We start from the raw sequence: 21,620 nt of genomic DNA, 5'->3' as shown, positions 1-21,620 counted from the left end.
CCACAAAGCGTGGCCTTCCCTCTAACACGCTTAATGTGATAAGAGGGATCCCAGAAAATAACTACAAACTACTACCACAATATCTTCACATGATGAAAGAAAGAAATCTCGGCACATTTGTTAATATCAGATGGGACGAGAAAAATAAGTTTATGTATGCTTTTTTTGCTTATGGGGCATCAATTGAGGGTTGGAAACACTGCAGAGCAATAATGATGGTGGATGCAATGTTCTTGAAATCGAAATACTGCAGTGTACTCATGATAGCAGTAGGAAAAGATGGCAACAACAGCATATTCCCTCTGGCAGTTAGAATTGCAGACTATGAGAACAACGAATCCTAAAGGTGTTTCTTCAAACATATAAAGATGGTGTTTGGCATGCCGGAAGACCTATCAATTCTCTTTGATCAACACTTAGCAATTACAAATGCAATCAAAGAAGTGTATCCAAATTGCTAGCATGGAATATGCATGAAATATTTCTCATCCACAACGATTAGAGCACTATTCTACAATGCAGCAACTGCATACAAATGGGCAAATTTTCATAACTACTTGTCACAGATTCAAGATATTGACCCAAAAGCTACAAAATACATAGAAGAAGACCCAAAATCTAGAAAATACATATAAGAAGAAGCACCCAAAAAATGGGCACGTTCGTTTCACACCAATAGGAATTACAACATGCTCACAACAAATAATGTAGAGACAATGAATTCTGTGTTGAGGAAAGCAAGGGAGTTGCCAATAGTGACATGTATAGATTACATACAAAATAAGCTGCAGAGTTGGTTTTACCAAAGAAGATTAGATGCAACAGGATCGTCCCATGACCTGATGTGTTGTTTGAAAAGATTCTGCTTGAAAAGATAAGTAGAGGTTTCACGATAAAAGTAAGTATATTCTACCAACAACACTTGACTCATGATGTCATGCACAATAACTATTTACTATACATGACAACAAGCTTTTATGCAGAATTATGCCGGACAAGGCATAGTTTACATTTAACTTGGGCATATGTATCATAACATAAATACAAATTATGTCGGATAAGACAAAAACTTTCAACAGTCAAAATAATATGAAAAATGACATAATTTTAAATTTCTTTCGGCATAGTGTATGTTTTACTTCGGCAAATGCATCATAACAACCACACAAATTATGGCTGACAAAGCAAGACAACAACTTTTATGTAGGAATTGACACAAAATATTACTCATTTATATTACTACTTTCCATAAGTAGAAAATATCACTGCAATCAAATTTGTCGAGAAAGATGAAGGTGATCAATATAACGCAAACCTGAAGGACAAGAGTTGTGACTGCTTGAAGTTCCAAATTGACGAGTTACCATGCACCCATGCCATGACAGTTATAGATAAAAGAAGTTTGAACAAATCTACATATTGTTCGGACTGGTTCAAGAAATAAGCCTGGCAAGAGACATATAAAGGTGAAATCCTCTCAGTTGGAAATGAAGACTCGTGCTTTGTTCCACAAAACATCAAGGATATCAAAATAACCCCACCGCTATAAAAAATCAGCCCTGGAAGAAAATAAAAGAAAAGATACTGTCCAAGAGGAGAAACAACAAAAATCACATATAGATGTGGTAGATGCAAGTTCTTCGACACACTAAAGCGTCCTGTAACCACAGTCCAGCTCTCAATCCATATGCAAGGAGATACAACAAAAGAAAATTGTGATGATCACATCACACCATTAAAGTGCTTTATAGGATTTTTTTTTTATAAGTTAAATATGGATGATATAAAATTTGTTTTTGGTTAGACTATTACATGTGTCATTATTTTATGATCTTTTCCCCATAAGGCACTTACAAAATTGTGCCTCAAGGGCACATTTAACAAACTTCTACCTGAAAAGGCAAAACTTATATATAAGACTGAGACCTGGATAATCTCAAACAACTTATGCCTATGGCTTAATTAATTATACCTTCCTCCATTATTTCTTTTTTATTAAATTGTTATCTTCTTAGCACTGATAATAAAATAATATAGTAGCAGGAGAAACTTTAGACTTAATGAGATCTCCAGTATTTTTGTTCCATAAACATTAGGTAAAAAACCAAAAACAACAACTTTATCTTGTCCGGTTTTATAATTTGTGCCTCCTGTGGCAAGTATAACAAGTTTTTTCGAGAAAAAGGACAAAACAAAATTGGTATCTCAAAGACTACAACCTGGTAAGTATATACAACTTATGACATAAGTATACTCTTACCTCTATTGTTTTTAATTTCTTATGCCTTAAAGCACAGCGGTATTCTTTCCCATATTGTTTTTAATTTCTTTTATATACTAAAAACAACAAAGATAACAAAAACTTCATTCATAATATTAAAAATGATAGATAATTACAAAGATGATCCTATACTATGAGGATCATAAATTAATAAAAAATATAAAAGAACCTAATCTATAATGAAAATCTCCTACTTCTTCGTAACAACAAAATCTATTCCATTGTTGCTTAAACCAACTGCAAAATACAGAGTATCTCCTTGCTTCAGTCCATTCGAATCAACAAACTGGTTCCAGCCTTGACAAAGAAGCCTGTATACACCTAGTTTATAATTCATTTTGTATATGTTCTCGGAAAAAATGATAACCGCTTCACACTCACAGTCTAGAAAACTATCCCTGATGCTATTAGGAAGGATCTGCAAACAATCAACAAAATTAGTATTGCTAAAATTACATAACACTATAATAAAAAACGATATGAAAACAAAAAATTGGATACCAAAATTTAAACATACAAAATTGTCAGCTTTCACATATCATATTGTCAGTGTTTTCTCAAAATATTCTGTCATTTTTGTAGTGCAAGAATTATCTAAGAATTTCAGGTGAAAAATATTGTTATTCACATGAACAATAAAGGTCTTATTTATAGTCTTAAGGAATATTTCAAGTCAAATACATTAATTTAGGTGAATGACTGTGTTTGTGACTACTAACATGATTTAAATGAATACGTTTGTTGACTACTCAACTACTCTTGTGCGACTGAATAAATGCGTTTATGACTGGTCAAACACTATCTTATCCAATTCAATTAGATTTGACTTGAAAGAAAATAAAACAAAGTTATGACTTCTAAGGCATAATTTTAGATTCCAAAGTTAGTCAGACTATGCCTTAAAACATAACTTTAGATTTCAAACTTAATCAGACGATGCCACGAGGCATAACTTCAGAATAAAAAGTTGAAGAACCTATGTGTTAGACCCCGTATTTTATACGTCGAGTTATTCGTGAAGGAATCGACGTGAGATAGAAACCTCGGATTTTTAATTTCTAAACTAGAACTAATCGGTTAAAATATTTCACTCAGTATAAAAATGTTATTGGAGATTAGGAACTACTTAATTGTGGTGTTAATTAAAATTTTGTGACAACCATGAACCAAGAAGGAACACCAACGTGCAATACACAAAAGATGACTCAAAGTCATCTAAAACAAGGCTATTATGGAAGACATACACATATGCATTTAATGTTGATTCATCCACTGGACAATTAAAATTGGAAGAAATATACATGTAATACTCGGCCAAGGTGGCTGAAAATTGGAGGAGAAAAAGTTGAAGCATGCAATTGAATAATGAAGGCATGCATTATTTTAAGAAGACATAACATGTTGGAGGAATCATTTCATATTTAAATATTGACCATTCATCTTGTATGATTACAATGGACAAAGGTTAGTGTGTGAATCATCCACCACACATGCAATTGTCTTGTAAACAATTGAAAAGAAAGAAGAAAGGAAACAAAGGGAGGTGCTCGACCAACACACTAGCCGAAAGTGTGAAGAAAAGAAATGGAAATTTAAGTGTAAAGTTAATGGAGTGACTCAAGGTCATGAGTGGAGCATATGCCCAACTTTTAGGAATCATAATTAACCAAATAATGACTAAGAAATCAGCCATTACATTCATTTCAACTTCACAACACAAAGAAAGAAAACTAGAAAACCCTAGAGAGGGAGAGAGAAAGCATTCAGCCAAGAGGGCTGAAAATTAGCTCCTTGAGTCTTGATCCAAAAATTATTTTCCAAGGTGTTTCAACCCTTTAGAAGGTCCCTAGACACGTGAAGATAGTCATTGGAGCAACAAGGACCATTTTCATTTCAATTCACAAACTCTAGCCAAGTTGAGAAGTCAAGTTGTCAAGGTAAGATCTAACTTTCTTTTCATGTATTAAGGGTGATGTAGATGTGTAAATAGAAGTTGTATGCATGAAATGATGTGTGTTGATGTTGGAACCTGATAGTAACCATGGAGTTATATATGTTGATGTTGAAGTATGGTAGTAACTTGGTGAACATGAATTACATGCATAAAATCATGAATGTTGGTGTTGGAATGATGGTGTGGCCGTGGGGACTGTTTTGGGTGAAATGGTTGGACTGATTTTCTTTAGTAATTATGGTTGTTACTATCATAGATTTCATGGTAAAAAGAATGAAAAGAATTAGAAGGTTAAAGGTGAAGTTGTGTTAGTATGAAAATAATTGATTCTATGATTTTATGTGAGTGATGTTGAAGCATGGTGTAGCCGTGTAGTGGACTGTTTTTATAAGAAGTTAGTGAACTGATTTTACTTGATATTTTGATTGTTATTTTCATGAATTTTATGATGGAAATGAAGGTGTTTAATGGTTGGAGTTGAAACTAAAGTCGTTTGTGAGTTGTTGTAAGGATTATAGAGATGACGATGTAGCTTAGTTGTGTATGAATTGATGTTGTACTTGTCGTGTGGATTGCTGGTCATAACCTACTGAAATTATATGAAAGAAGACATGAAATAATGTGTAAGAATCGTATGTGGTTTGCTTAATATGTTCGTAAACGTTTGCAAGAATTCCGAACATTGTTATGTTGTCGGTTAGGGACTGTTTTGGATGTGTTGTTGGTTAGGGACTGTTTGGACTTGTGTTTTCATTAACTTGGAAAAACTAATTATAGTTAAGAGTATACATCATGTTGTCATAGTGTTTGGGCTGTTGTAAAGTTGTTACATGAAAACGTTAAGGCTACGAACAATTAAGAGTAACTTGAGAACGTAGTAGCCGTATGTGAATCGTTATTGCATGTTGTGAATGTGGGCTGTTTGGAATATTGTGTGGGCTGCCCGGATTGGTATTGAACATATAATTGTTGATGTTGGTTGGTTGTATGTAGTTGGTTTGGATACAAGAGAAAACGTCGACTAAACATCTAGAAAGGAGTTACTAACGCTAGAATACGTTTTGAATCTCCCCGTAGCTTAATCGGAGTTGTTGGCGTCTTAATATAGGTTGAAGTATTATTGGGCAGCGTATACATATTGTGTGGCGAATAAGCGCTAAAGGTATGTGAAGCTAACCCTTCTTTATTTTGGCATGATCGTTGTGAAATGAATATACGATATATATACGATTCCAAAGGAAACTCCTACTCCTAGAGCCACTAGGATGGCTATTGATCTTGATTCACATAATTTATGTTTTGCTTCGTATATACTGATATGTACACATGATTTAAAAGTTCCATTTTGATATAATCCACAGGGACATCCGAAAGGTATATGATATGACTATTATTTGTAATTGCGAACGATGGTTCGTGTTGACTATCCTATTGAGTCCTTAAAAATATTTTGAACTGCATATAGTTTCTCACTACTCTGCTCGTGCATACCTCAATATATCTTTCACCGAGTCCCGGGCCGGGTATGTTATCGTGCACACTTCCACTGCATTGTTCGCCGAGTCTCTCATTAAAGGGCCGGGTACAATATATATATATTCTGGAGTTATGCTGTGTTATGGTGTTATGCTGTGTTATGATGTTATGCTGTGTTATAGAGTTATGCTGTGTTACGGAGTTATGCTGTGTTACGGAGTTATATTATATTCTGGAGTATGCTGTGTTATGGCGCCAGAGACGAGGTGGCGACCATGTTCACCGAGTCCCATAATGGGGCCGGATCTGACATATGATATTGATGTGCATGAGTTATGTTTCAAAAGAAAGTACTTGGTATTCTGGTTATTATACTCATTTTCTGTACCTCTTATTTCAGTTATGATCCCGTTTACTGTATTTAATGCTTTACATGCTCGGTACATATTCCGTACTGACCCCCCTTTCTTCGGGGGGCTGCGTTTCATGCCCGCAGGTGCAGATACTCGCTTTGGTGATCCGACAGCTTAAGATTCCCCTTCTGCTATCTTGGAGAGTTCCATTTTTCCGGAGCCCAGACTTTGGTATAGATCCTTCTTGATCTAAATATATGCATATGTTGACTAAGGGTACGACGGGGCCCTGTCCCGTCATATTTCACTATCGAAACTCTTAGAGGTCTGTGGACATGTGTGTGGGTCGTATTCAGAAGTGATCAGTTGTGTGTGTGTGTGTTATCAGTATGCTTATTCTATCATAGTAGCAGCCTCGCCGGCTTGCAGTCATTATCATGTTGTGGTAGCAGCCTTGTCGGCTTGCCTTTATATGTATAATTATGCGACAGTTCTGAGACAATGGTTTGGTCGTTATAAGATCTATATTGAGTTTGTTGTGAAATGAACATATAGCTAAAGAGTATGTATACGGGTGTCCAGGTCGGGCACCAGTCACGGCCTACGGGGTTGGGTCGTGAAAAAAGTGGTATCAGAGCAGTTTATCCTCGGAGTGTCTACAGACCGTGTCTAGTAGATTCTTGTTTATCGGTGTGTTGTGCACCACATCTATAAACAGGAAGCTACAGGACATTTAGGATGTCATCTTTCTTTCATATCTCAGATCGTGCGATAGAGCCCAGCCATAGGAAATGAAATTCCTTGTACTAACCTTTGATTTCAGCTGAAGAACGACATCGACAGAAGGACACGATTGACGATATTAGAAATTTCAAAGTACACAGGTAAGTAACGGTACGAAAGAGGCATGTCGGATAAGGTAAGAATATTGAAATGTAAAATTGGAGGACGAAAGAGAAGGTGGGTAGGAAGGTATAACAGAACAGATCGTTAAAGGATCAGGTACGTCTCGAGGTGCGATATGTGAGGTAAGTCTCGACACCTTTATGCCTTTCACTTGAAGTTGGGAGCTTTGTGTGGCTATGATACGTTATGATATATGTGTATATATGTTGGCCCTGTAAGGCATTGTTGGTATTTCCTGCGTGCAGGTTTTGAGATAATAAGAAATACAATGGAAACTCTGCCAAAATTTTCCTAGAAATAAAAAGAGAATGAGATGTAGGTTTGTAATATGTCCTGAAAGGTCCTGTCAATAGTAATGACAGGATTTGACTAAGTTGCGAGTACGGCTGACCTCGAGAAATAAGTTAACTGCTGAATAGATGGTAATAGTAATTATGAGGTCAAGATCAATATGGTAAAAAAGGAAATGTTAAGACAATTTGGAAGGGCCTGTGATAATAAAATATTAATCAGGAAGGGTAGAAAGGGTTAAGTACGCCTACTCCACAGAGTATAATTAAACCATAATAAGAATTGTGAATAAGATTAAAAAGTGTTGCGCTAGGGGATCGAATACGAACAGGGTATAATAAGGAGGATTGTTATGAAAATAAGTAAAGCCTAGTGAGGAAGTGGCCAAAGACATGACGTGATCCGTGTGACTAGAATATAAAGGTAAGTGTAAAATGGAAAAGCGAGCTATAGTACAAATAAGAAAGACTTATCAAGTTCTGTAGGGAAAGTTTAAAATAAAGGGTACACGATAACGGAAATGATAGCAAGTACGAGAAAAGAAAGAGTAATTGAAAGGGGGGAAATAAAAAGAAAGCGAGATGATAGTGTAGCAATAGGTTGTGACTTATACAGCCGAGAAAACGAGTATTATAAGTGACAGAACTGTGAAAGGCCAGGATTATAGGAAGAGGAGTAACGGGGTAGAATGAGTGCTAGAAAATGACTGATATGATAAGAATAGACGTGGAGGAACAAATACGCTTTGAAAATGAGAAAAAGATTATGCACAAGTAATCTGTTCCGAAGGATACAAAGGTAGCATAAGATTCCTCGTGTACCGAATAAAAGATAGACATAAACGGGAGAAATGATAAGGGAATTCTAAAGGAAGATGGTCATAAAGGGCTATATTTATCATCTGGTACGGGTACACGACCTGAAGGCAGAGGCGCCGACTTTTCAGTCAGTGCCGGTAGTTAGCGAGTTTCCTGATGTATTCCCGGATGAACTCCCAGGCCTTCCTCCTAAGCGGGAGATAGAGTTCGCTATAGACGTATTACCAGACACTCAGCCCATATCTATTCCTCCTTACAGAATGGCACCGGCGGAACTGAAGGAACTGAAGGAACGACTGAAAGATTTATTAGAAAAGGGCTTTTATCAGGCCCAGTACATCACCTTGGGGAGCACCGGTATTATTTGTAAAAGAAGGATGGGTCGCTGCGGATGTGTATTGATTATAGGCAGCTGAATAAATTAACAATAAAGAACAGGTATCCCCTCCCCAGGATCGATGATTTATTTGACCAGTTGCAAGGTGGTAAGTGTTTCTCAAAGATAGACTTGCGGTCAGGATATCACCAGGTGCGGGTAAAGGAGGCAGACATTCCGAAGACTGCATTCAGGACCCGATACGGGCATTACGAGTTTAGAGTGATGTCCTTTGGGTTGACCAATGCTCCAGCAGTATTTATGGATTTGATGAACAGAGTGTTCAAGCCATTTCTTGACATGTTCGTGATTGTATTCTGTTATATCCCGTAATTTCGCGTATTCGGGAAAATTCGGAATAATTATGATTTGTAAGGAATGAGGCCATATGTTGATTTGGATTAATGTATGTGTGTGTTGTTCATGAAAAATATTGGTGTAGAAACACGGAGGAAGGCCAAGGGCAAAAATTGGAATTTTGAAAATTAGTTTCCGGAATTTCAAAACGAGAATTATAAGTTATTGGGCTAAAAAAAAATGGATGAAAAATTAAGCCCAATACCAAAGGGGTGGCCGGCCATGTGCATGGCCCAACCCATGAATTTAATAAATTTTTCATGTGCTATAATTAATGTATATATTGCTCCTTATCTCATAGAAGCTTCATGAATTAAAGAAAAGAAAAACAAGCACAAAGAAGAGCAAGACTCAAGGGCACATTCGGCCCTTGCTCTTCACTTCCACCTCTCAAGAATGTTCCTCCAAAAATATTTTTCTTGTGGTATTCCTACTATATTAAGGGTCCTCTACAACATGGTGCAATTGTTTGGGAAGAAAGAGCACTTATTTCATTAAAGTGACCATATACTCAAGTGAAGAAGATTAGAGAATAAGGTAAGAATCCATCCCTTTTATTTATGTTATGAAGGTTTGTTTGTGTTGTAGTATATAGAAATGAGTTGAAAGTATGGAAAAATGGAAGATTTCAAAGTGGGTATGGAATGTAGTAGGTGGCCGTGAGTGTATATATGTGGTATACATATATGAGTTGAATTTTATGTTATATTCTAATTGTGTGGATGATGGTATTCACATTGGAAATGAAAGTTGAATGAATATAGTTGGGGTTAGTAATATGGTGTTTGGCCGTGTGGTATGAAGTTGGTGGAATGGAAATGAATTAATTTTGTTTAATGTGTTAGTTGTGTTGTTGTGATGCTTGCAATGTATATGGAGATAAAATGATATAAGTTTGTATTGAAATGGAATGTAGAAGCTTATGTCGTTTTAGTACGATTTTATGACATTATGAAAAATGAAGTTGTTAGGTTGCAAATTATGATGATCATTGATAGATTTGGAAGATGGAAACATGTTATGAATATGTATGCCAAAGATTAGAAGCTTTGGATGAATTATGACTTTGGTGGAAAGTTGTATATTTTGTATATCGTATGAATATTTGGTGGAAATGATATGAAATGCTTCTAAATTGTATTGTAATGATCTTGAGTAGTGATGAATATGAAAATGTTGAGCTTAGTTTGAAAGTGTGAAGTCGGAATGAAAGTTATCGTATTATGTCGGAAAGAAGAATAGTGGTGCCATATTGTGTTTTGTGGTTATTATGGTTGTTCCTAGTATTGCTCTTGGGTTGTTGTTGATTATTTTGGCCGAGTTGAATTCTCGGGGATGCTATATGTATAGGGGAAATGCTGCCCAAATTTCTGTAGAAAAGTGTTGACTTTAGATTTAAGCCTAAAGCCTTATGGTTAACATTTGGTAAATGTGACCATTTGCAGATTTTGGACGAAACGGGAAGTGAACTTGGAAAGGCGTAAAGTGCGTAAAAGGTATGTAAAGCTACCCCGATTCTTCTTTTGGCATGTCCTAGATGTACTAGGATCGGATTCACGCCTCGGAGAATATTCTGCTCATCGGAATCCGCGTCTGAAATTGTCACATTTTCGTTCAATAGAATTGAACCCCTTTAGTATGCTTTATTGAAAAATTATGCAAAACTTCTCCAAACTGCCTAGAAAGTTATGGAACATCCCTAAGACCTCTGCAGGTGACCCCATAAGTTTGAAATACGCAAATTGAGCCCGCCGCCTTGTTTGTCCCGAGGCGGGCCCACTATTTTCGATTTTACCCTTATGACGATTTGTAACTTGATTGCAAGCGATTTTTAAGAAAACGTCTTAACTACTTTTCCAACTACTAATGATACTTATTCTGGATACTATATTGAGTCTCCGTAAAGGTACGATATTTTGTATTACGTTTAGCTCCACTATTCCCGCTTTGCTCTCTTATCGTACTATTGCCTTATTTTCGAACAATATAAAATAAAATGTTTTAACTATCCTTTCAACTACTAAGGAAAATCGTTTACTGACTCCCTCGAGTTTGGTAAGCCATTTTGGAATATGAAAAAGATTTCAGGAGGACTATTCTCCCGTAACTCATTATGACATATGACATACACTTGCAATGATTCCGTCCGACTTCATTGATTTGATTTGTCATTCGATATGCCTCATTGAGTCTCTGGAAATCTATGATATTTTATTGCATTTAGTCTCTCACTACTCCATTCGTGGATGCCTCAATGTTTCCCACACTGAGCCCGGGCCAGGATATGTTGTCAAGCGTATTCCATTGCATTGTTCGCCATGCCTCGAAGTGAGGGAGCAGGTATATATGTACATGGGTTTTGGAGTATGCTGTGCCATGTACACACATTTTGATATGATATGATCTGATATGGCCATTTGATATGATATGATATGTTATGTTACGGGGTTATCCCCTACTTTGTTCCTTATGTATGGTGGCACCAGCGGCGGGGGGTGGCTACGTTCTGTTTCGCCGAGCCCTTGGCAGGGGCCGGACATGATATGGTATATGTTTCTGAACACACTCCTCATGTTTTGAAAATATGCATTTGATACTTCGGAGGTCACACTCACTTCTCTGTAAGTCCTGTTTCGGTTATGATCTTGTTCCGTATTGGGACCAGGTACGACATGTGTTTTCAACAAATACTATTTATGCTTTATGATCAATATTTTGCTAATCTGGATATTCTGTCCATTTTCTGTACCTTCTGTTCTGATTATGACTTTGTTTACTACGTTCTGTGCTTTACATACTCAGTACATATTTCGTACTGACCCCCTTTCTTCGGGGGCTGCGTTTTCATGCCGCGCAGGTACAAAAGACAGATTTGCTGATCGCCTACCTAGGACATCTATTCTGCTATGATGGGAGTGCTCTTTTGTCCAGAGCCTATATGTTGGTATAGTCCGTCGCTATTATATATATGTATGTATGCTATTCAGGGGTATGACGGGGCCCTGTCCTGTCTTATGATTTTGGTATGATCTGTAGAGGTCTGTAGACATACTTGTGTGGGTTCTGTATATGTTTGGGTATGATATGATCTGTGACAGCCTCATCGGCTTCCATGTACGGTGTCGGTTTATTTATGGTTATTATTAACGCTAAGCGACTTCTATATTTGAAAATATTCTGTCGTTTGCTAATTTAGGTTATTGGGTACGTTTGAGTGTCCAGCACGGACACTAGTCATTGGCCTACGGAGTTGGGTCGTGACATATTCATTGATGATATTCTGGTCTATTCACGATCAGAAGCGGAGCATGCAGATCACTTGAGAACGGTACTCAGGGTGCTCCAGCACCAGAAATTGTATGCTAAGTTCTCTAAATGTGAATTATGGTTGACTTCAGTAGCATTCTTAGGGCATATTATTGGAGCTGATGGCGTTGGGGTAGATACGCAGAAGATTGAGGCGGTGAAGACTTGGCCTAGACCTACGACACCTACTGAAGTACGCAGCTTTCTGGGACTAGTAGGGTATTACAGAAGGTTCGTAGAGAAGTTTGCCTCAATTTCAGCGCCTTTAACGAGGCTAACCCAGAAGGCAGCTAAGTTCCAATGGACCGACGCTTGTGAGCGAAGTTTCCAATTGCTGAAAGATAAGTTGACTACGGCCCCAGTTCTAACTCTTCCCGAGGGACCGGATGGATATGTCATTTATTGTGATGCTTCCGGTGTTGGGATAGGTTGTGTGTTGATGCAGCATGGCAAAGTTATAGCCTATGCCTCCCGACAGCTCAGAAAGCACGAAAGAAATTATCCCACCCATGATCTGGAATTAGTAGCGGTGATTCACGCTTTAAAAATATGGAGACATTATTTATATGGCGTGCATGTTGACATTTATACGGATCATAAGAGTCTCCAATACATCTTTAAGCAGAAGGAGCTGAATTTGCGGCAGAGGCGGTGGCTAGAGTTGCTGAAGGACTATGATGTTGATATTCTATACCACCCAGGGAAAGCAAATATTGTAGCAGATGCACTCAGCCGTAGATCTATGGGTAGTCTGGCAGACGTGCAACCAGAGCAGAAGGAGATCGTCCGTGAGGTTCGCCAGTTAGCTAATTTGGGAGTCCGTTTGGCCGATTCTGATAATGGCAGGGTTTCTATTCGGGGAGTTGCTGAGTCCTCTATCATAGAAGAGATAAAGAGACACCAGTACGAGGACCCCATCCTTGTACATCATAGGGACGCAGCTCTTCAAAAGGAAGAGACCCCATTTGAAGTTGCACCTGACGGAGTGCTACGATACAAAGGTAGACTATGTGTACTTGAAATTGCAGGGTTACGATAACAGGTGATGGGAGAAGCAAACTGTGCCCGTTATTCTATTCATCCAGGGTCAACGAAGATGTATCATGACCTCAGATGCTTGTATTGGTGGGATGGCATGAAGAGGGATATAGCAGAGTTTGTTGCTCAGTGTCCGAATCGTCAACAGGTTAAGGTCGAGCACGAGAAGCCTGGAGGACTATTACAGGAGATGGAGATTCCGACCTGGAAGTGGGAGGTGATCAATATGGACTTCGTCATAGGTTTACCTCGCACTCTGCGAAAATATGACTCTGTTTGGGTCATCGTTGATAGGTTGACAAAGTCAGCCCATTTTCTTCCAGTCAGGACTACATATTCAGTTGAGGATTATGCCAGGTTGTACCTTAAGGAGATAGTGAGACTTCACGGGGTTCCCACAACTATTATCTCTGATAAAGGATCCCAGTTCACAACTAACTTCTGGAGATCCTTCCAGGAGGATTGGGGACACAAGTGAGTCTCAGTACGACATTTCACCCTCAGACTGACGGACGGGCCGAGCGTACCATTCAGACACTACAAGATATGTTACGGGCCTGTGTTATTGATTTTCGGGGTAGCTGGGACGATCATTTGCCACTTATTGAGTTCCCTTATAATAACAGCTAGCATTCGAGTATTCAGATGGCACCGTATGAGGCCTTGTATGGGAGGAAGTGCAGATCACCTATTGGCTGGTTTGATGTTGGTGAGACCAAGCTGATAGGCCCAGATATGATTCAGCAGGCTGTTGATAAAGTGAAGGTTATCGAGGAGAGATTACTGGCAGCCCAGAGTCGGCAGAAATCATATGCAGATAACCGACGTCGACACTTAGAGTTTCAGGTTGGTGACTGGGTGTTCCTGAAGGTGTCGCCCATGAAAGGTGTTATGAGGTTTGGCAAGAAAGGAAAGCTAAGCCCGAGATATATTGGACCTTATCAAATTGTCCGAAGAGTAGGCCAGGTTGCCGACGAGCTAGACCTACCAGCTGATTTGGAAGCAGTGCATCCAGTCTTTCACATGTCAATGCTTCGCAAATGTATAGGCGATCCTTCCAGAGTATTCCCCGTAGATGATGTCCAAGTGACAGGGGAATTATCCTACTAGGAGCAGCCTATACATACTTGATCGGCAGGTTAGGAGGTTACGAACCAAGGACGTGGCTTCAGTCAAAGTATTATGGCGAAACAACAATAGGGAAGAGATGACCTGGGAAGCCGAGGAGGAGATGAAAGACAAGTACCCTTACTTGTTCTCTACGCCTACAGGTAACTTCAACTCCTCACTTGATTAAATTGATTGTCCGATAAGACTATATGTTATGATGATAAGGGAAACCTTTCCAAAATTCTTATAGGACCTTACGGGACCAATTCAACATTCGAGAACGAATGTTCTAAAGGGGGGAAGAATGTTAGACCCCGTATTTTATACGTCGAGTTATTCGCGAAGGAATCGACGTGAGATAGAAACCTCGGATTTTTAATTTCTAAACTAGAACTAATCGGTTAAAATATTTCACTTAGTATAAAAATGTTATTGGAGATTAGGAACTACTTAATTGTGGTGTTAATTAAAATTTTGTGACAACCATGAACCAAGAAGGAACACCAACGTGCAATACACAAAAGATGACTCAAAGTCATCTAAAACAAGGATATTATGGAAGACATACACATATGCATTTAATGTTGATTCATCCACTACACTTTCATTATATTGTGGAAAATTAAAAGTTGAATAAATATACATGTAATACTCGGCCAAGGTGGCTGAAAATTGGAGGAGAAAAAGTTGAAGCATGTAATTGAATAATGAAGGCATGCATTATTTTAAGAAGACATAACATGTTGGAGGAATCATTTCATATTAAGTATTGAACATTCATCTTGTATGATTACAATGGACAAAGGTTAGTGTGTGAATCATCCATCACACATGCAATTGTCTTGTAAACAATTGAAAAGAAAGAAGAAAGGAAACAAAGGGAGGTGCTCGACCAACACACTAGCCGAAAGTGTGAAGAAAAGAAATGGAAATTTAAGTGTAAAGTTAATGGAGTGACTCAAGGTCATGAGTGGAGCATATGTGTCACGACCCAGCTAGGGGCCGCGACGGGTCCTCGGGGCTAACCACCGAGCACCGCTCGTTCTATTACTCTCCTTACTCGATTAATGCCTTATTATCCCATTCATACTCAAAACATGGAAAAGATCATAATTTGTATGAAAACATAAACACTTTTGTATATAGAAAGGTTTAGTACATCAAAATAATGAGTGCACATATACATGAAAGATGTGAGACCATGCTACCCACACTATGCATCTACGAGCCTCTACTGACATACTATACAATGGACGGACAAGACTCCGTCATGCCCAAAATATATACATGCATATGTACCAAAAGAATAATCATAAGCACCTCCGGACAATGGAGTGCTCTCAACGGCTGACAGCTCCTAAGTGTCTGGGTCAAGCCCGCCTCCCTGTCTACCTGTGGGCATGAACATAGCGTCCAAAGAAAAGGACGTTAGTACGAACATTGTACTGAGTATGAGAGGCATAATCAATGAAGAAGAACAATAATAGTATAGTAAGAGCATCAATAAGAGCATCTGAATCTGAATAATAACCATAAGAGAAGTAATGCATGCTATCTTACTCATACTTATCATAATATCATAAATGCATGACATGCAAGCTGCCCGTCCATGTCGGAATGGTGTGATAATCAATAATCTGAGCCCGCGTCCAGGCCTCCGGCGTCCGGGGTACCATCTCATGCCGCTCACTAGTGGTGTTTGCCCATGCCAGAAGGTCATGGTGTATCCGTATAGCTGCCCGCCGTAGGGGTGACTGCCCGGCCAACTAGGCGCGGTGTGAATGCAATCATGACATGCTCATTATAAAAATACTTACACATTATGCTTATCAAAATATACTTGTTATTACACATGCATAAAGACTCTAGATCACCTGTATCCCTGTAACACCCCGTACCTTTAACCTAAGCTTTGACCATGATCCAAGACTTAGAAAATCAGATAAAGAATGTGGGAATTGGAAATTTCCTCTTCAGTTGTAGGATGGTGGTTTACGCCCATGAACAGTGACCGTATTTCAGTTTACGGGCCGTAAATCAAATCGTAAACTGGTAGTTGAATGTCATATGGTTAAATACGGACCGTATTTCACAATACGGACCGTATTTCACAATACGGCCCGTATTTCAAATCGTAAACTGAAACCAAGGATTTCTGAGCATTCTGGAATTTGGCAATTTGATGTCAAATGGTTAAATACGGACCGTATTTCAAAATACGGCCCGTATTTCAAATTGTATTTGGCATTTGGGAAAACTTCCTTCATGAAAGTTGTAGGGATTTGAAATACCTTTCCAACGGTATATTATGGGGGTCAAACGGATATCTGTGCAAAACGTTATAGTCATTTTACTGAAGAGAGGCAGTGTTGTCCGTATTTCAAAATACGGCCCGTATTTTGAAATACGGCCAGTATTTAACTGGGCCGAAAAATGAATTTTTCCAGAACAGTATATATTCGTCCATATCAGTTCAAATCATTATTTTTCATTCCTTCAAGCCCTAGAACGACTTCCTACCCTCTTCCATCATCAAGAACACCAAGGTAAGCCTACTCTAATTATTCCAAATCAATTCTAATACCTATCCTTGTAATCTAAACAAGAAATCATCATTCCAAGACTAGGGTTTTCAAGAAAACCTATCTCAAGGTTCAAGAATTCAATATTTTGGAAATCTTCTTCAAAGCTCAAGTCTTTAATTCAAGTTTTGGAGCAATTAAGGTATGTAGAACTTCCATCCACATGTGGGAATCTCTACGTTCTTCCCCATGCTCCGTTTCTTGATATCCATGAAGTTAAAACCCTAGGGCATTAAACCCAACATATTGGTAGCCTGTATTTATGTATTTATGTACATGAATTTTGTATCTATATTCGTTATTGTATTCTTAATCTTCCATTACGGTTATTAGGAACCCTAGCTTAATCCATGAATCATGAATTCTTCCTCATGTATTCTCATTATGTTTATATGAAACTTTATGATTTTATGTAGCAAGTTACAAGCATGTTTTCAAGTCAATTATATATATATAATTATGAACTATTGTTATTACTCATGAATCAAGAACATGTTTGCAAAACTATGACAAGTTATCTTATGAAACCATATTACAAGATATTTCATGAAACCATGTTTACAAGTTATTTCATGAAATCATGATTACAAGTTATTTACAAGTTATTTCACGAAAATCATGGGCTTCTTAGCCAACTATATCATGTTCATGTTTTTGGGAATTGCTTAGTTAACCGAGAAGGCTCAGATAGCCTGAAACTACGTTGCCACCGTAGGATAAGGGTTGTCAGCAAGGAGGCAACACCTTCATTATGCAGTTTGGATCCTTACATGCTTATTATTACTTAAATCTCATATCCCTGGCAAGGTTGTGAGTGTTCTGCTGGTAGGACGCAAGTACCAGACCATGTTGTCGGTTATACTATAGCAATCCCCACGTTACAAGCAGTTTTACATACATGTATTTCCATTGATTTACTGTTTTCAGACTTTACTCACGTTTTATGCTCATGTCCAAGTTACATTCAGTTTCAGTTCATGTCCTATACCTATACTGTGCCATGTTCTTCATTTCAGCAGGTTTTACATACTAGTACTATTCACCATGTACTAACGTCCCTTTTGCCCGGGGCCTGCACTTCACGGTGCAGATACCGATTTTCAGGAGCATACATCTGCACAGTAAGATCACTTCAGTTATCAGCTTATTGGTGAGCTCCACTCCTCTCAGGGTTCAACATAGAGTCTGCATTAGTATTCAGTTTATGGTAGTCCAGGGTCATGTCTTGGTAGTTAGTATTCAGACATGTTTTAGAGGTTTCATACACAGATGTTAGTTCACAGAGTCAATTGTGCTTTCATGTTTGCAGACTATTATGTTTTCATGATATTTCATGCTATGAGATAATTTCAAGACTATATTCCGCAAATTACATTTTCATGATTCATTTAAATTGCATCATATAGATTATATTGTTTTGATGCCCATGTTGACAAGCAAGCCATGAGGTTCGCTCGGACACATGCAAGCAAGGCCCGAGTGCCGTGTTACGCCCAGGCCATAGTTCGGGGCGTGACAATCCCATCGAGGTGACGTAAGGTCGTGTACCCTCGATTTTATTATGAAAATACATGAACATCTGCCTCACCTTGAAGGGATCAATGTATAAGGTGAGTGTGTACAAGGAACAATATCATTTACATCATAGGAACGTCACATCACACCTCTTGACTCGTATAACTATTTATGATCTTAAGCTCTTGACTTTCCGGGTATAGGAGAATCATGGAAAGAGAGGAAATCATGTCATGGGATTCATGCCATAGAAAGAAAGGGTCTAGCCTCACATACCTTGATCGCTTAGCTAAGTCGTCGTTCACTTGTCTTCCTTCGATGCCACGTCGTCACCTTCACGAGAGAATTTAGGCTCACGTTAGTTAATGGATTACGAGAACACATCATTATTCCTAAAGAAAACTAGGCGGCATTTCCCTTGTTTCTAATACTTTTCCCCCGTTCTATTTCAACTCCCAAACGTTTACAACAATACTCATAATATTACAAGCAACAATCATTGTTTACACGCCTTAAGTGAAATCCACCATTTTCTTCCAATTTTCCCACATTTAATGGTTTCAGCTCATCATCCTAGTTTTGCTTAATTCACACCCCTTCCATGGTCTATACATTATTTAGAACGTATTCATAATCATAACACATCAACATTCATGATCCCATGAAATTACTATTCAAGTGTGCCACTATTCACCCATGCAAGACTCATTTTCTATGTTCTTGTACCCTTTAAGTATCTAGGTCTTCCAATACCTCAAACAACATGAATTGGTCATGAAACTTACCTTGGATGATGGTTGAACAAGCTTTGAGTTGCAATACTTCACTTAGACAAAACCCTAGTTTCACCTTCTTGGGAATTTCTTGACTTAGATGATCCTTTGATGTGTTCTTACACTTGATTTCATGAATTTAGTGTTGTTGATCTTGATGTTCCTTTGGTTATCTTAGATGAAGTGTTGTGAGGAATGTTCTAGAGTGTTCTTGAATGGTGTAGGTGAGAAATGAGAAACTATGAGGGTTAGGTCCCTTTAATAATTCAAAATCTGGTCTTTAATGAATATTTGACGGGATGAACAGTGGTTGTAAACCACAGTTTACGGACCGTATACTGGTTTACGGTCCGTCCTCCATGGTCGTGTTTAAGCATCACAGAAGCAGAAAGTTTGGTTGAGGGTCATGGAAATTTACGACTGAGGTTTACGGTCCGTAAACCAGTTTACGGGCCGTCCTCCAAGTCGTTTTTAACCATTTCAACAGCGACAGAAAGTTGAAGTTTGGAGAGCTGGAGGACGATGGTGGTTTACGGTCCGTAACTCACTTTTCGGGCCATGAACCACTTTACGACCACTGGGCTGCATGAATTTCTACAACTTTCCCATTTCCAACAATTCATGAATCATCACCCCTTACTTAATAAAACACCACACACTCATCCCCTTTGTTATTATATTCGTTGTACATGCATGGGGACGTTTTTGGGGTGTAACATTCTTCCCCCCTTTTGGAACATTCGTCCTCGAATGTTAAAATACTCGGGAATCCTAGAAAAATTTGACCAGAGTCCCCTTTGTAAATTGGACACTACCTACCTGCCACAACAACCCATAATATTTTCGCCTCACGGGGCTACCTCATAATAGCAATTTTCTATGGCCACACACGACCAAAACATAAAAATAAAGTACACATACCTTATAACCTCGGTGGCTTGTCATGAACCTCTTCCGGAGATTGGAACAAATGCGGGTACTTGGCTTTCATCTTCTCTTCCGCTTCCAAAGTCATTTCTTCTCGACTGCTATTTCGCCATAGGACTTTCACTGAGGCTACTTCTTTGTTCCGAAGTTTTCGCACTTGTCGGCCTAAAATAGCAACAGGTACTTCTTCATATGTCAGCTTCTCTGTCACTTGCACATCCTCTACCGGAACTATCCTTGTTGGGTCTCCAATACACTTGCGGAGCATCGACACATCAAATACTGGATGAACTGCTTCAAGCTCCGAAGGTAATATCAACTCATAGGCTACCTGGCCCACTTTACGGATAATTTTATAGGGTCCGATATATCGGGGACTTAGCTTCCCTTTCTTCTCAAATCTCATCACCTCTTTCATCGGTGATACTTTCAGAAACACCTAATCACCAACTTGGAACTCCAGGTCTCGTCGGCGATTGTCCGCATAGGACTTTTGGCGACTTTGGGCTGTTAACAGTCGGTCTCGGATCACTTTAACTTTTTCAACTACTTGTTGGATCATGTCGGGGCCTAACAATTGTACTTCTCCGGTTTCAAACCATCCAATTGGGGATCTATATTTCCTCCCATATAATGCTTCATACGGGGCCATTTGAATACCGGAATGGTAGCTGTTGTTGTAGGCAAATTCAATGAGGGGTAAATGCTCGTCCCAACTACCACCAAAATCCAACACACACGCTCGTAGCATATCCTCCAAGGTCTGAATAGTACGTTCGGCTTGCCTGTCAGTCTGTGGGGAAATGCCATGCTGAACTTGACTTGAGTACCTAGCCCTTCTTGAAAAGATTTCTAAAACTTGGCTGTAAACTGAGTCCCTCTATCTGTAATAATGGCAAAGGAATTCCATGAAGCCGTACAATTTCTTTAAGATACAGCCTAGCATAATCTTCCGCCGAATACGTAGTTCTAACTGGGAGGAAATGAGCTGCTTTCGTGAGTCTGTCCACGATCACCCATATTGAGTCGTATCGGCCTCAGGAACGAGGTAGTCCCACGATAAAATCCATATCAATCTCTTCCTATTTCCAGGTAGGAATTTCCATTGCTTGCAATAAGCCCCCTGGTTTCTGATGTTCAGCTTTCACCTGTTGACAATTTGGACACTGTGCTACAAACATGGCTATGTCCCTTTTCATGCCATCCCACCAATATAGCATTTTAAGATCATGATACATTTTGGTCCTACCTGGATGAATGGAATACCGAGAATGATGTGCTTCCTCTAGAATTCGCTGACGTAATTCTGCCACATTCGGTACACACAGTCTGTCTCGATATCTAAGAACCCCATCTACGGAAACTTCGAATGGAGACTTCTCTTTTCCACGGGATACATCCCTGTGATGACACATTTTAGGATCTTCATACTGGCGTTCTTTTATCTCCGCATTCAAAGGCGAGACCATAGGATTATTGACACTAATTCCCGCATTACCCGAATTAATCACACGTACCCCAAGGCTTGCTAATTGATAAAGCTCACGAATCATTTCT

General features: G+C 38.8%; 1 long non-coding RNA gene across 1 annotated transcript; it reads right to left on the bottom strand.

The window, feature by feature from the left end:
• Positions 1-2,351: 2,351 nt before the first annotated feature.
• LOC132620803 (uncharacterized) lies at positions 2,352-2,953 on the bottom strand. Its single transcript, XR_009575236.1, has 2 exons — positions 2,799-2,953; positions 2,352-2,699 (listed from the first exon to the last, which is right to left on the bottom strand). It is a non-coding gene; the product is annotated as an uncharacterized LOC132620803 (long non-coding RNA).
• Between the last annotated feature and the right edge of the window lie 18,667 nt (positions 2,954-21,620).

This window comes from Lycium barbarum, chromosome 2 (assembly GCF_019175385.1).
Source record: "Lycium barbarum isolate Lr01 chromosome 2, ASM1917538v2, whole genome shotgun sequence".
Classification (NCBI taxonomy): Eukaryota; Viridiplantae; Streptophyta; class Magnoliopsida; order Solanales; family Solanaceae; genus Lycium; species Lycium barbarum.
The sequence above is the reverse complement of the archived record's forward strand: the minus strand, read 5'-3'. Positions and strand labels throughout refer to the sequence as shown.